Source organism: Mercenaria mercenaria, chromosome 6 (assembly GCF_021730395.1).
Source record: "Mercenaria mercenaria strain notata chromosome 6, MADL_Memer_1, whole genome shotgun sequence".
NCBI lineage: Eukaryota > Metazoa > Mollusca > Bivalvia > Venerida > Veneridae > Mercenaria > Mercenaria mercenaria.
This window is the reverse complement of record NC_069366.1, coordinates 15,237,101-15,253,177: the sequence shown is the minus strand read 5'-3', so window position 1 is coordinate 15,253,177 and position 16,077 is coordinate 15,237,101. Positions and strand designations below refer to the sequence as shown.

Genomic DNA, 16,077 nt, shown 5'->3' with positions numbered 1-16,077 from the left:
AGTGACTGATGATAACTCTTATTAAGTTCTCCCGTTACAGATATGGCAAATTGGCCGAGTCTCGTATGTATTTCATTGATGATACTTAAAAATATGATATATCTATAACATGGAAAAATCATCGAAGTAAAGATCTTTTTAAAATGAAAATTAACAAAAACGAAGACCGTTTGAATTTAACATATTTATTCTGAATTAATTAAGCTGTTTTAAAGTTTAAATACACGTGAACTGCTTATGTCCGTTTTGTAATCTGTGACTTTCACCAATAAATAAAAAAAAATGTTCGTTCATCATGTTTCATTCTCCTTCTTGTTGTTCTTCTTCCTGAGTAGTTGCCACACCCTGTCAAGAGTATATTCGCAAGTTAAAATAGTGTACGCACGTGCAGAACAAAGGTCTTACCTACTCCCGGTAGTTCCTTTGTACACCAGCATGTTCTAAACTATCTCTAGTAGTAGTCTGGTTTCATGGACGCTTAAAGTCTGATCTAGTCCTGTTTGAATTAGGAGGAGCGAAAACAGTATTGCCCAGTCCAGACTGCTATAAGACCCATATAGTTATTGATATTTTGATATACACAATTAAAATTTAAGATGTCGCATATCTTCACGGCATCAAAATTTTGTGTCGAATTTATAATCATATACTGTCAAAAGATTACATAGGTTGTCGGCGGATTAATACAAAATTGCCGACATACTTTGATACTCGAGACAAGGCAGATAAATACACAATGGCATATCCTTAACAAAATCTACCTATCTTAATTATTATGTGTTAAGTATAATCCTCTTATCATGAAATAGAGCTATAAGTCTCAAAGCTAATCATTTTCAATCATTTCCAATTCAATGATTACGATGATTTCGTAGATCAAATGCCTCTCTATTTTGTTGTCAGATCAAAACGTGTGTAAATAACGTTATGCTACATCAGACTTATATATTTTAACCTTTCAAAGAGTGCTCGTACCATTGTGTTACAATGTAGCTAATGAAGGTATATTGTTAGTCATCAGGTGTACATATTTTCTAAATTGTTTCATAAAAACCTGTATGAAAATTTCAAGCATTTTTTGTTGATGTTTACTGGAGCGATTAAATGTAAACGATGTGTTATAATTTTTTCCCCATTCAGATATTGCAGATACAGTACAGCGGATAAGATATACCACGATGGGTAAGTGAACAATTCTGTTATTGCATGACATAATGGAGAGCAGTTTCCTCTTTTAGTTTCTAAAATAAGAATGAATATAGCAGTGTCATCTTTAGTTATAGATTTGCTGTTATGTTAGAAAATGCATATAACTTAAGGCAGTTCTGCACGTTTGAATCAGATTTTTTTTCTATAATGCAGAATTTGATTAAACTCTAATTTTTCTAAACTTGTCTAAACTTCCGAATATACATAAAAAAAAAAGATGGGTCGTGCGCTTTTTTTTTGGCTATTTCTATAACGGAAGTCTATGTGAAAATCATAACTTTGTAGTATTTTCGCGAATAGAAATTTTTCAACAATGTAGATTTTGACGAAACTTCTATTAGGCTGTAAATAAACATATGGCCTATAATGCGGTGAAGTAAATGTATATTATTATTATTATTATTTATCTAATATTTGACCATGATTAAAGCGAACCGCACATTTCATGCTAATTTAAGACATTATATCATATTTTAACTTTAGAAAGACAGTATCAGTGCCATTGTAATAGATTTACTCATAGGTTACCATCAATTTATAAAGTGATTTTCATTTCCGTACACCGAAGCCAGGCTTTATTCTACGTTTTCCAGATAAATGACGTTATGAGATCACTTCCGGTTTGTCAAACGTGCAATACCTTATAACAACAAACAACAAATTTAGCATCTTTTACACAAGAAAATGTTATGATATAACAACAAATATCTAGTATATTTGACAGCAGAGAATGTTATTATATTATAACAAATATAGCATATTTGACACCAGAATGTGTTACGATATAACAAGAAATATTGCATATTATGTAGATACCAAAGGATGTTATATTACATCAAATACAAAATTTGTTCTCCTTCCATCGATTTTTGTCATGTACTAATTCTTAAACAATAATTGTTGAAATAAGAATCAGAGATATTGACCGTTCGTCGCCCAAATGTCAGAGTGACGTACGTCCATTTGGCAAAATTGAGGTTTCGGTGTGGTTAGGTATGTCTCTATGACCTCTGTATGAAAGTGAATTTGTGCTCTTGTAGAACTACCCTAAAAAGGCTAAGTTTATTTCAAAAAGGCTGTAAGTAGGGTAAAATCATTGACACTCAAATCTTTAAACGTCGTTTCTCAAAACTTCCTTTTACACTAGAATGTCGATTCCGTTGATTTCACCCAAGCCGGCAAAATCCGTCTGGCAACATCATGTAACATGATTCTCGTGCCGTAAAAGACGATCTAGCGAACTATATTCATGAAGTAGATTCGTGCATATTTTATCTTAAACTTGATACAGACAAGTATCTTCATAGTTTCTCTTTATTCCTTATAGTATACTTTTAAAAAAGTTATTTATGGAAAAAAAATATTAAGGTAGTGGGCCCGTTATGCCTTTTTGCAAATAAGATATGCTTCCTGTGCAATTTAGACAGTTTCCGTTTTCCCACGGAAAGTTTATGCACAAGCTACTTTTAGTCCGAAAATTGCCGAATTCGCTAACGAGAACATGCAATCACCCGGATATTGCCCAGATTTATGTTGTTGCTGAGATCTTTCATAATCTTGTACACGTTCCAAAAGTTTTCGCAGACTTACCAAGTCTGTTGAGTGCTTTACATTTAATGACTCTAACGACTGATGCCAGTCTAAGGTTTTCGTTGTGGTCAAAATCAATATATTATCGAATCCGTAGTCATTTGCTGTTCTCATAAGTGATCGTGATAGTTCATATTTCCATTGGACAGCCAATAAACGATCTATATCATGGCCGCAGGGAATTGTTTTGATATAAAATTTATTAGTATCTTGCTTTAGGAAATCTTTAAATCCAAATGACGTTAGTCACGAAAAATGTACCTTAACTATGTCACCCCATTACCGACCGGCCTAAGTCACAGCTGTCACTGGAGCTTTGTTTGTTACGTTGGTAACTTGGTAGTCCTGGTAACTTCTGCTTTATGTAAAAATGAAGCTATGTTGGTTAAAAATTGTATCTTCTGTCACATGTGTAAATATTAGGCGGTAACTACTGTCACATGTGTGAATATCAGGCACATTTGTAAATATAAGGCGGTAACTTGTCACATGTGCAAATATAAGGCATATGTGTAGCTATTAGGTAACAACTCCTTTCTCGTGTGTAAATATAAGGCGTTAACTTTTGTCACATTTGCAAGTATAGGGTATATGTAAAAGTATCAGGCGGCAACTTCTGTCACGTGTGTAAATATAACACACATATATCAATGTGAGGCACACGTGTAAATTTAAGGCATATAAGTAAAAATTAGGCTGTAACTTCTGTCTCATGTGTAAATATAAGGCGTTAATTTCTTTCACATGTGTCGATAAAAGGCACATATGTAAATATAAGACACATGTGTAAATATTAGGAGGTAACTTCTGTCACAGGTGCAAATATAAGGCACACGTGTAAATATAGTATCCGGAAACTTCTGTCACATGTCACGGTAGGCCTGTAGGTATAAGGCATGCGTGTAAATACATGTATTAGGCGGTAATTTCTGTCACATGTGTTATATAAGGCACATGTGTAAATATAAGACGGTAACTTCTGTCACATGCCAAATTTTAGGCGGTAAGTTTACAGTTTACAAATGTAGAAGTGTTTGTTACATATTTACTTGTGTTGTTTATGTGGTAACTTCTCTATTTGCATATTCGGCTTGTAGAAATTATTCAACGCCTATACTTGCAATACAATAGTATATCTCCCGAAACTGCTGAGCTGTTCGTGTCAATGTCTGAAGTAACTTGTCATGTAAGAGTTCTTTGTAATACATTCATTTACGACCTGTCAAATACAACACTTTTAACAAAGAATGAAGTTTAAACCATGCCTAATTGTCTAGAAATTATTATAATTAGATAAAAAGGTAGAAGTCAAAAAGCATGACTTTTAAAAGTTTTCATTGTTAGACTTCCGTCTGTATTTCAAGGTAATTACGTATTTACACGGGCAATTTGTATTTGATTTCTTCTAATTTAGTTTCAATCGGAAATAAATGTATTAAAACGTTGAATGTTAAAGTACTCGACCAAGGTTTAAATTTTATTTCTCACGATATAAGTACAATCAGTGCACATTAATAAGAGATTTAAGGACCTGTAAGGTAAGAAAAGTAACGAAAACACGCCTTTTAAGCATCATGAATTTCAAAGACGGCAAACAGTTTGATTTTGCAACTAAAGTCCCTTTTGTTAGCACGTATTATTGTTTCAAGCGTACTTACTCAGTTGAGAAATTTCTCTCACTTTATCTTTTTGCGGATACAATCTATTTTAATATAAAGCTATATGCAAAGAAATGTTAAAACATATTGGAATTTGGAGCTGTATGTCCATGCATTGAAATTTGTTAGGTATGTTTCTCTTCCCGTGCATTTCAAATGCAGCAGTGCTTAAATGACTTATGTGCACGCCATGACCATTTGCCCTCGCAGTATTATAGTCTTTGCAGAACTTGCACGAGCAGAAATGTGCGCTGAGAATGTAAAACTGAGCCGTGCATGGAATACTGGGGTTGCACAGTGATCAACACCTGCGCATCCGCAGTTGTCAGGGCTTGTCGCTTAAGCTCTGCATTAGAACTTAGGACGCTGATCTGACAGATGCGCGATGGCAGGTGTTGGATGCTGGTCGAAACCTACTTGTTGTTTTCCAGGGATGGCTCATTCAATTAGTATTCTCAGGTCGGTCACATGGCTTTCTATCTCATTAACTTTTAATTTAAACCATTTGAACCCTAAATCAAAGACTGAATGTAATTTTTGGTTAATATATCCGTTGATAATGAGAGTTTTAACCAAGGTTGTTAATTTTACTGACGCCCGCTAAGTAAAAGACTGGGATAATCGTTCAATTGTGGCTTTAATTGACAGTTTAATTTTGAGAAAGTTTAGAATAAGGGTGACTAAACGGTTCGTTTTGTAAAGTATGATATACAGTGACAATAATCATTCATGGATTGGGACGTCAGATTGTACTATAAACGTAGACTTTGTGAGTATTTGTATGCATTCTAAATATTTTCGGGCAGTCCACTGTTATATTACGTAATGTTGTATAACTATTAGCTTCAAATCATAAATTGTTCTTGGACACAAAAAGAAAAATATACAAAAAAAAAAAATGCCATATCTGACTGAAATGACCGAAAAAAGCTCTCACTTCTCTAACAGTGTATATTTTATTTTACAAAATTCAATCATCTAAATGAAAGCTTTACAAATCACAAATATGTTACAGTATTGTGGGGTATAGTTTTTAAAAGCGATAATGCATGTTTGTACAATACCTTGTATACATTCTATAACACAGTGCATCTGGCAATTACACTGCATTTAAATACATTGATTACAGAACTAGAACATTGTTGTTTGAAACAACTGCTTTCATATGCACATCACAAAACAACAACAAAAACAACAACCACAGTAATAAACAACCCAAATACATACCAACGTCTACCAAGTGTGAAAACAATCGGTATTGTTGATACTGATCTGTTAAATAATTTAAAAAAAGCACCATGATTTCTTCTATTTTACATCATATTCATTGCATGAGTGATGCAGCTTTGTTCAACAATACAGGAGTGTTTTTTTACCAGATGCACAATGATTTGTTTAAATGAACGCGCTTTGGTATTTGTGTTAACATCACCCCTACTATCATTATCATCAATCATATCGATCTTATCACCATCATCTTCATAATCCCCATTGCTGTTTTTATGGGGCTTTTTTGTTTGTTTCCTGATGGCCGAAAATGGCTCATTTTTAAAAAAAAAAATATATAGAAAAATATTACAAGCAGTTACCTTCAGCAATGCTAGTAGATTTTGGAGAAAATAGACATAAGTAAAACCCAAGAAAAGAACTTTTTCTAACCTGACATGATGCATTCAAGCACAATATATATCTTGCGATTTTATTTTAAGGTTAGAAAACTGAGTAAATATAGTGCGTTAGATATAAATTTCGTCGTGGCTTCTGACTCATGCATCATGACCTATTCAACTATTCAGACGTCTGTGGCTTGAATAGAATATACGTGTAATTAAAATTTATGATGTGACAAGATGCACTTTATTTGGATAATATTTTCACTGCGCGACAAAGGTCACGAATGTTGCAACAGATGCAAATTTAATGACGGAAATTGTAGACGTTATACTGATATTAATATAGCTACCACTTTAACAGGTGCATTTCATGATATTGTAATTATGTATCGAGAAATATGCACGAGTTCTGCAGCGGCAATATCGTGCTACTTTTGAAGTTATTCCGCTAGTGAACGAGTGCATATATGCACAATTAATAATCTTTGTATGACCTACTCATATGAACATATTAATATTATATAACTACATTTGTATCAAAACGGTTATGAATTTGTTTAATAGACAAAGAAACTGATAATGCAACTATACACACTAGAATGAGGCAACGTACACGATATGAAAATATTAACGTTTCTGGTTCCATTGTAACTTTACGGAAAGTAATAAAAACGAGTATGTGATTATTTCATTTATTTAATTCTGGTTACTCTAATATCAAGATGGGGAAACACATGTTTACACATAAAATGTAAACTAAATCGCAACGAAACATAACTACATACAAACACATATATACTAGGCATGTACATCGAAATTAAGGGTACGAATTATTGTACATAATTATGTATTTGAAATTAATTCCTATCTTTTCCTTATTACCTATAATCTGTTAGGGTCTTTGTTCACTAGTAAATCAAATTTTAATTAATTTTGTCGGTTATTTTGGTTTGGTATATCGTGCAGTTTATATATACAGTACTTCTTTGATATAAAGCAGATTTCTTTAAGCTATTCCAAAGTTCTGTTGTTTTTTTCTCGCACCGTCTACTTTGCAGGGCTAAACTTAGTGATCCTCTTCGTATGTTTTGTGTCAACATGCAATTTCTTTAGTTTCTGTCTGCAATACTGCTTCTCCAACCTGGTAATGCCGCTTACATCTCCGGAGGGTGTGTTCCAAGCCAGATCCCTTTACGTCGATGATGGTATCAGGCAGATATGAGTTCAGTCTAGTGTGCGATAATCACAGTATCTCTATGATAATTTGTTTTTGTCTAGTAAGCTGATATGCATCTGTCCCTAGCTTGAGCCTTATCATTTTCTTGATACGTGTCTTTTATTCTCCCAGTGACTGAAACTGGTTACGGACTGTTCCGATTCATCTCTCTGTTTTACCGGTCTGTCTGTCATTTGGTTGCAGGGAACTCCACATTAAGGCAGGTATCTTCTAAAGGGCAACTCTGCAAGCTGCAATTTCTTGACTAAATGTGATAATTTGTTGTTGGCCAGGGTTTCCATGTCATTTCTTGTGAACTATTCTGCCTTCTTTAGAAATTATGTGGATTAAAAATCTCTTTTTGCCTTATTTCCTCGTTTGGGCTCTTTTCTTGCCAGATGAAACTAGGCTAGCTTCCAGTTTTGACGGCGAGGTAAGATTAAACCTGCTTTTTAGGTCACACGTATTAAGCAGTCGGTCAGATACTTTCCAAATTGACTTTTTGTTCTCATTTCTACTTGTCTTAAACAGTAGCCAGATTGTGTTGCTCTCTGGCTGGCTGCTTAAGACAAGTATTTAATGGATGATTTGTCCAACACCAGTCTTCCTCTCTGCGGTATTTATGTAATTAAATAAGTATTATTATTGTACATATGTTTTCTCTCATAAGAGCAGATTAAAAGTGCGTTATGTATTTCTTGTTACATACAATCTATTACTGGCTTTTTAATAACATATCAGATGATTATTGTTATACACTAATTGAGTTATTTTGGTTTGATATATCATGCAATTCCACCAAAGAACTTTTTTCTCGGCAGTTTGATATCGTACTTTTCTTAGTAATCCATAGATTCTAGATTTCAGCATACATTTTGACGCATGATGATGATTTATGTCATTGAAGGCTGTGTGTAACAACTGCACGTAACACTTGCAGTGGAACAGGAATAAATCTTCCTTTCGAAAATACCCATTGATCTTTGTTTATGCTTTTGCAATCGAAAATGCATATCGAGGGGCATTTATGGAACAGGGTCTTTAGAAAAGCTTTAATAAAGAAACTATTGAATTTGGATCATAGTACCATATGCTATAGAATTAATATTTTCATAACGCTTGTCTTTTCATTCCGTTTAGAAAGAACTAATATTGAGACAAAGTTCAATTTTGTAAAGGTTTTGTTATGAATATTTACAGAACTAAGCATTTTCTTGTACCAAAACGAATGCATAGACACTGGCTTTTGTTTGTATTTATTTTGTATGAAATACCACTTCATCATGCTTGAATTGGATTCTTGACAAATTGCGTGTCCTACTACATAAATGAGTCAGAAATGAAATTTTAATATCTCGTAAGTTCCAAAGTTAGTTAGAGTTCTCGTGTGAAATGTTTTTTTCCTACCAAATATCACATGTTGAAGTTTCGTAAAACTATTTAGCCACACTTGCTGCAGCTTATAAACGTTTTATGAATGGCAACTGTTGTTGAATGTCTATTCCGAACGTTTAAATGAATGCTGTGAAAATAGTACCTATTTCAGTGTGATTAATAATTCCATGTCAAGAACTGTAATTTAAGCTACAATTGAAAGTTAATTATTGATTTTTTCCTTATCCTCAGTTTGTTGTACGTTTATAGCTTAATATGTTTAAGAAATGAACCCTTGCAGTGCATTACTAGTGTTACCAAACAAGGGCGCAAATACATGTTATGAAGAAATAAAATCACACACACACGAAAAATCTTTGGATTGCGTCAGACAGAATGTCACTAGATTGATTCTATGTTAGATTACCAAGTATCTGATCCTTTCTGGTTCTTCTTTCACTTCTTAGAATCTCATACAAGAATTATGTCACTGGAGACAAACTCTGAAGCAAACTGTGTACCATCTGTGCAGCATGAATACAGTGCTTCTTTTGAAATAAATAAAATGCGATTTTCTATTATCATTCATTATCGACGCTTCGATTTTCCGACATTATTATAACTCAAGACAAATTGCGTTGCCCTGGTAAATGCGATAAGTTTTATTAAATACAATAGGGTTATTATAACAGTAGCTTGATCTGGGATGCAGTATTCGGCTCGAGTGGATTTTGCCAGATCGGATCTCACGAGGCGCGCAAGCGCCGAGTGTGATCCGACCTTGCAAAATCCACGAGAGCCGAATACAAAGTCCCAGATCTAGCTACTGCTATAATGACCATTTTATTATATACCTTACCATTTTGATTCTTGTTTTGTTCTTGAACGAAATCTTCAATGTTTATTGATATTAAATGAAACTTAGTGAAGTTTTTAAGTGCGCTATTTATAGAAATGTGTCGGGTCATGCATATTAATGAAAATAGTCCGACAGCATACAATACGGAAGGTACAATACGGAATTTAAAAGGTACAATACGGAATTTTTGTCTGTCTGTTCATATTTAATTGAGAAATACAAGCCGATTTTTTACAAAATTTATATAGGTATATAATAAAAAGGCATCTTGGCTGTCAGTACACAAAAATATTTACATGTAGTTAAGTCATTGTTGCGTTAAGATATGTTTTCATGTTTTTAAAATGAAATCGACATTAATTTATCGTTAACATGTTTTACCTTTATTTTATGAAATTTATTAATTTATCATAATTGTTAAAACAGTTTTGTTCATTTGAACTCTCCTGGACTACGCTGTAGGCTGTAGATCGAACACTAGGCTTTATATGAGCATATTCTGTGACAACCAGGATACCAGTTGTCGTGATATTTAAGTTCCTTTTCAGAAAATGAAATCCGTAATAAAAATGTCTCAGTCTACAAATTAAGGTAATAATTTAACACAATCATAGGATAATTTGATAGTTTTACAACCGTATTTATGATATAACTTAATTGCGACGCAGTCTACGAATATCTGTAATATTTTAAAGGTTAGGCTAAAGGACGATTCCCGAGCTGTGTTACACGAGTGGTAGACAATGTAAAAAGGTTTTTGTTTAACAGTATACATGTTATTCTTTAAGAAAGTGTTCCTGTTCTTTCGTTAAATTTGAAATGGATAATCTTGTCAAGTGTTTCGAATAGTTTATTAATATTTTATCGATATTTGCCGCCTTCTATATTGTTCAAGTCATAATGGGTTACGTTTCATGCGCGCCATTAAACAGTTTAAACTCCCTAATGGAGTTTGTACCGCGAGCTGTTCCAGGGTTGTGCCTTGCAGTGCTCTACTATTTGTTTGTTTCGTCGCTTCAGCATTGTATACGCACTTTTGTGTAAATACCAATCGTTTGCACAACTGTACATACACTGTCATAAAAATTCGCATCGAGGTGGAGTAGCTTCGTCTTGGAACATGGCACTGTCCTTACTTTTTGTCAGAAATAAATAAAAAGCGTAAGCACAATGAATTTTGTGCATTTACCAAGTAAAAACTACTTTTCAAATTCACGCTTACAGACGTCCTTTTTCTTCTTTCGACAAATGATATTGCAAGCAGCTGAATCCGAGCAAAAAATAAATGCAATCTTTTTGGAAATTAAGGTATTTAGAACAAATTTATTCAGAGATTTTAAATTGAAGTTTTTTACATATCTGTATTTTCGTCTAGTTTACTAGATCGTCCTCTAGTTCAGTACTCATTAATGCTAACGTCCTCTAGTTTAGTACTCTTTCATGTCATCGTTCTCTAGTTCAGTACTTTTTCATGTCATCGTCCTCTAGTTTAGTACTCTTTCATGTCATCGTCCTCTAGTTCAGTACTCTTTCACGTCATCGTCCTCTAGTTCAGTACTCTTTCATGTCATCGTCCTCTAGTTCAGTACTATTTAACGTTATCGTCCTCTAGTTCAGTACTTCTTCATGTCATGTCCCCTAGTTCAGTACTCTTTCATGTCATCGTCCTCTAGTTCATTACTATTTCACGTCATCGTCCTCTAGTTCAGTACTTTTTCATGTCATCGTCCTTTAGTTCAGTACTGTTTCATGTCATCGTCCTCTAGTTCAGTACTGTTTCATGTCATCGTCCTCTAGTTCAGTACTCTTTCATGTCATCGTCCTCTAGCTCAGTACTCTTTCATGTCATCGTCTTCTAGTTCAGTACTATCTCATGCCATCGTTACTCATATGCAAAAAGATGAATTAATGTGTGTCTCTACTCTTTCTGCCAATCAGGTTATAATCATTCCACATAAGCCGGTACAAGGGAGCGTGATTGGTGTTGCACAGTTTATTACCTCTCATCAACAGACTCAAACAAACTGAGACTTTTTACGGACTTTATTGATTTATATCGAGTTTCAGCACTGAGTAATATGTGATATGATCAGTAATCGAATGCTCATTCCCCTTTCCCCTCCACAGACACTACCACTTGCGTTACCACCTCTCTCCATTTTTTTTACTATTCAATAATTGAAACATACCAGTAATATGATGATCTTTTTGAAGACTGGTTAAATAAATGGACCAACGGCACAGTTTAGTACCTGTAGCCTGTGGGGAATCACAATTTAACGAAATGTTCGTAAATAGAAATTCTAGTATGGTAAAATAAAATGTACATATTGCATAGTTTAGAGACGTTGGCCAATACTTAAGAAACTCATTAATTTTTTCTCTAACCCGTTATAATGAGATAATATTGTAATTGTTAAACTTAACATCGACTAACATTTCTACTAGTAACTGTCGGCGTGTTTTCCTGAATCCTACGTCAGCAAATCTAACTCGTACCTGTTACTTTAATATTTATAATACATTAAAATGAAATTCTTAAAGTTCTAAGTTGCACATTATTCATATGATATGACATGATAGATGTCAAATTAGTGTGCATTTTTACTACGTGCAGGACTTCTAAAAGAAACTCATACAGATGGTGAAATAGATGGACATTTAATGACGGAAATGGTAGACAGTACGCTGATATCTATTAAGATATAATTTTAGCATACTGCAGAGATTGCTTTTATCTTAAAATCGAAATATTTCGTGTCATCAGAGTTCATGATAATGAAAACAGAACTTAAGCTTTCTATATCCAGTCATTTTTAAAGACAGGATGGGATATCACACGCATAAGCTTAAAATCACATACATAGAAATTACGGGGAATAGTTTTAATGTATAAAACCAAAAATACGACTGTTTTTTTTACAGTTATTAAATACATAATGCATGCCTTTACATATATAATACACTACTGTCCACCATATTTATTAAAAATCATACATGTCCTTATTTTAATATTACATCATTCAATCAACAACAAAAGCCACCTTTCGTGGAACTAAAAATATATAAGATCTGGAATATATTTGTATATTCTTAGGCATGCTATTTGTTTATCTAAACTAACAATGGACGGCTATATATCAGGAAATAAATTTCTCTCTTTTGGACTAACACAAAAGGACTGCCATTGACTTTTGTTTAATGCTCTTGCAAACAATTAGAACACCGAGGAACATTTGCGAAACTATGTCTTTAGAATATCTACGATAAAGAAACTATTGACTTTAGTTCAAAGTACCATACGTTATAAATTTAATATTTGCATAACACTTGCCTTTTCCTTTCTGTTAAAGAAATAATACTGAGACAAAATTCTTTACAGAAATGTGTCCTCTCTTGTTCGACAATAAATTTAGTGTATTTATTTTGTGTGAAATACCATTTAATCATGTCTGGAAAAAATACGTGTTTTTATTACAAAAGTTAGATTGTTTAGGATTACAGTATGAAATATCACGTTAATGTTTAGGTTTTGTGAAATATTTTAACGTCATTGCTGCAACTTTGAAATCTTACGAATAAGACGAATTTTGTGACAAAGTTATCTATTTTAGTATGTTTAGTGCGATTGGTGGTGGCATATGCTAAAATTGAAGCGTAAGTTACGTTTTATAGTTCTTTTTTCTTACCGTCAGTTTATAGCATGAAGATTCTAAATTCACGGTTGTTTGGGAAAAATGGCCTCAAATAAACGTTGTGTCATTATATTTGCAGTGGCATAAGGTTATATATCCCCTTAACAAGAATTCTTTGACAAGGTTTTCTAAAGCAAGCAGTGAATTAAATGCAGTAAAACTTTAAGATATTGGGATTATCCCTTGTATGCCTCCTTCAAAAACTGATGATTAGTTAGAGATTTTTTCCCGTTCATTTTTACTTCTATCGTTTCTAGATAAGTTTGACATTTAAAAAACTTTTCCACAAATAAACAGGTTTACATAAAAAGAGGAAAATAGAATTTCATAAAGTGGTATACGTGACCTTAAAGTCAGTTTGCATAAGACATGTCGCATGATTTTCTGTTGTTACCAGATCGACTCGGCATTAGATTACCAATTACTCGACCTTTAATCTGATACAAGAATTATGTCATTTGAGACCATTCCTGGAGCGATGAGTAACATCTGTAGTACATGTATACTACATCATGTTTTTCCCCCCAAGAAACATAGCGCTTACATATAGTAGCTTTAGATGAAATGCGAAAGCGCTCCAAATTATTTTGAATTAAACCGATCCTTTATTCGTTCAAGGAATATACTAGAATAGTAACGAAACCGACATAAAAATTTGGAAGTTGTTGTTGCTCTGTGCGGACAAAAAAAAATATCTTCGTTTATTCAGACTCATTAAGGGCAAGATTGCACCTTTATAAATAGAAATTGACGTAATTGCATAGCTAACGTGACTTTTACCATTGTATGTATATTGCAGTTTTTTTTCTTGGGAAAACAGGTTCTGTTGGATTCTGTCATTGAATATATGTCACGTGTAGCGTCACAACTGCCGTGATATTTCAGTTCAGTTTTCAGCAAATGCACACTAATAAAAATGTTTTCAGTTACAAAAACTACAGCTTTTATAATATAATTTGATTGCGACATAATCGATACATAAGTGTAATACAATGTACTTCAGAGTTATATAGACTGACTCTAATTGTGGTATGCAAAAGACCGTCAACTTTTAACAATTTTACTGACCTTAAAGAAGTTGGAAAGAAAATACAAAATTATGAGTTCACATTTTCTTGCCAAGTGTTCCAATTTATATAAGTGGTAAGTTATTTACATGTTCTATCTTCCTCACAGGCTTACATTGTTTCATGAAATGCGGATCATCGCTGTGTTCTTTATAATGTTTGTTTTGTCTTTGTTGTTAGAATTTCTTGTCTTGTGTGTATGTCGGTCGTTTGCATAGGTTGCTGGGGGTTGCTTTTGTATGCAGCGTTCATGGAACGCGGCCCTTCCCCTTAAATCTTTGTAACTGTTTGAATTAAACAAATAACAATGTATACGGTACATTCCTAGTAATTACCAGTTAATACCTAATTTTCTTTATCCGAACTTTACTAAATACTTAACTCTAGACACTGGTCTTCGTTACCTCTATCGCCTTACAAAATATATTGATTGTTGTTGAAACCGAGAAGCATGTTAAATACAGCTTCGTGTGTGTTGTGTAAACTTAAGTTCCCAGGGAAAGTGAATTTTCCAATTTTCTGCAGATTTCTATCTGTAACATGTTTGTTTGTATACCGAATAATCATATACTAGTGAAACCTTACGAATTCTAGTAAGATATACATTATGATAGACTCTTTGCTCATACGATTTTATATCATTAGTTTTTTAGTAAATATAAAAGGTAAGAGTAGATTCATCGGAAGCACTGGACACAGCAAACACACCCGTCCATATCGATATCGTAAGGTAGACCAACTATAATTGGAAACAATGAGTGAAACTTATATGATAAATTGGGATGCGGTAAAAAGTGTGCGTGTAGGGAAGGGAAGGGGTATTAAAATGTTGGAGGATTGGCATATAGAAGGGGTGCGGGGCTGATTTCGCGTGTCACTGCCACCACATCCATATGCTGATATATAATTTGATACGTATCCATTAATTATCTGTCCAATACGCAACTAAAAGAGCCCGGCATTGTGCAATTAACTTTATTTAACGGTGCAGAAAATACAGATTATTCTAAGAAATGATAAAGTTTGATGTATGCATTATGTAACTTGATGCCAACTAATTAATGTGACAAGACGTTTCGTCTTCTTTGATTATTCATGCTTTTATTTAAGTAAACGCTTCATTAATAGATAGCGTTACGTAAATTACATTTTGGGATTTATTGCATTAAGATCAACGGATTAAAGTAATGAGTTCTATCAGAGAGCTTATTTCTACGATATAACGAAACAGCTTCATAACCTTAACCCTTACCCTGCTATGTTTCTTAAATGGACTTGTCCATAATTCAATATGGGCAGTACCATTTATTATTCAAAGGGGTGTTCACTGAAAACTTACTGACTGAATAGCGAACAGTGCAGACCATGATTAGCCTGCACGGATGTGCAGGCTAATCTTGGTCTGCACTGGTCGCAAAGGCAGAATAACCTGCCGCCAGCAGGCTAAGGGTTAAATAGATTTTAAAATATGGTATGGTTTATAGACAGTGAAATCGCTCACGACATATTTGGTCGGGAAAGCGAAAAGTAACAGTAAAGCTGTATACTATCATAGAAATGTTTTGCGAATCAAATGTTTTAGCTCACAAATTAAAGTGATAACTCCTCACAATAACATGTACAACCTTTCGTTTTACATTTTTTTTTCTGATAATGTATGTTTCATTGAATAGTTTAGTGTATCTTATTTTAAAGGCTTATAAAAAAGTGAAATAGTACAATAGATGCATGTTATTGCGTATTTGGTATGTCAGAGTTAGTCCAAATCGGTATCTTATTTAATACTAACGTCTGCA

At 33.6% G+C, this 16,077-nt stretch overlaps 1 protein-coding gene across 1 annotated transcript in view; it reads left to right on the top strand.

Annotated features, from left to right (window-relative positions):
- The first annotated feature begins 1,151 nt into the window (after positions 1-1,151).
- LOC123549584 (uncharacterized) overlaps positions 1,152-16,077 on the top strand; it is an 80,611-nt gene continuing 65,685 nt past the window's right edge. The window contains exon 1 of the mRNA XM_053545193.1: positions 1,152-1,182. The gene's annotated coding sequence lies outside the window, so the exon portion shown is untranslated. The remainder of the gene's footprint in view (positions 1,183-16,077) is intronic.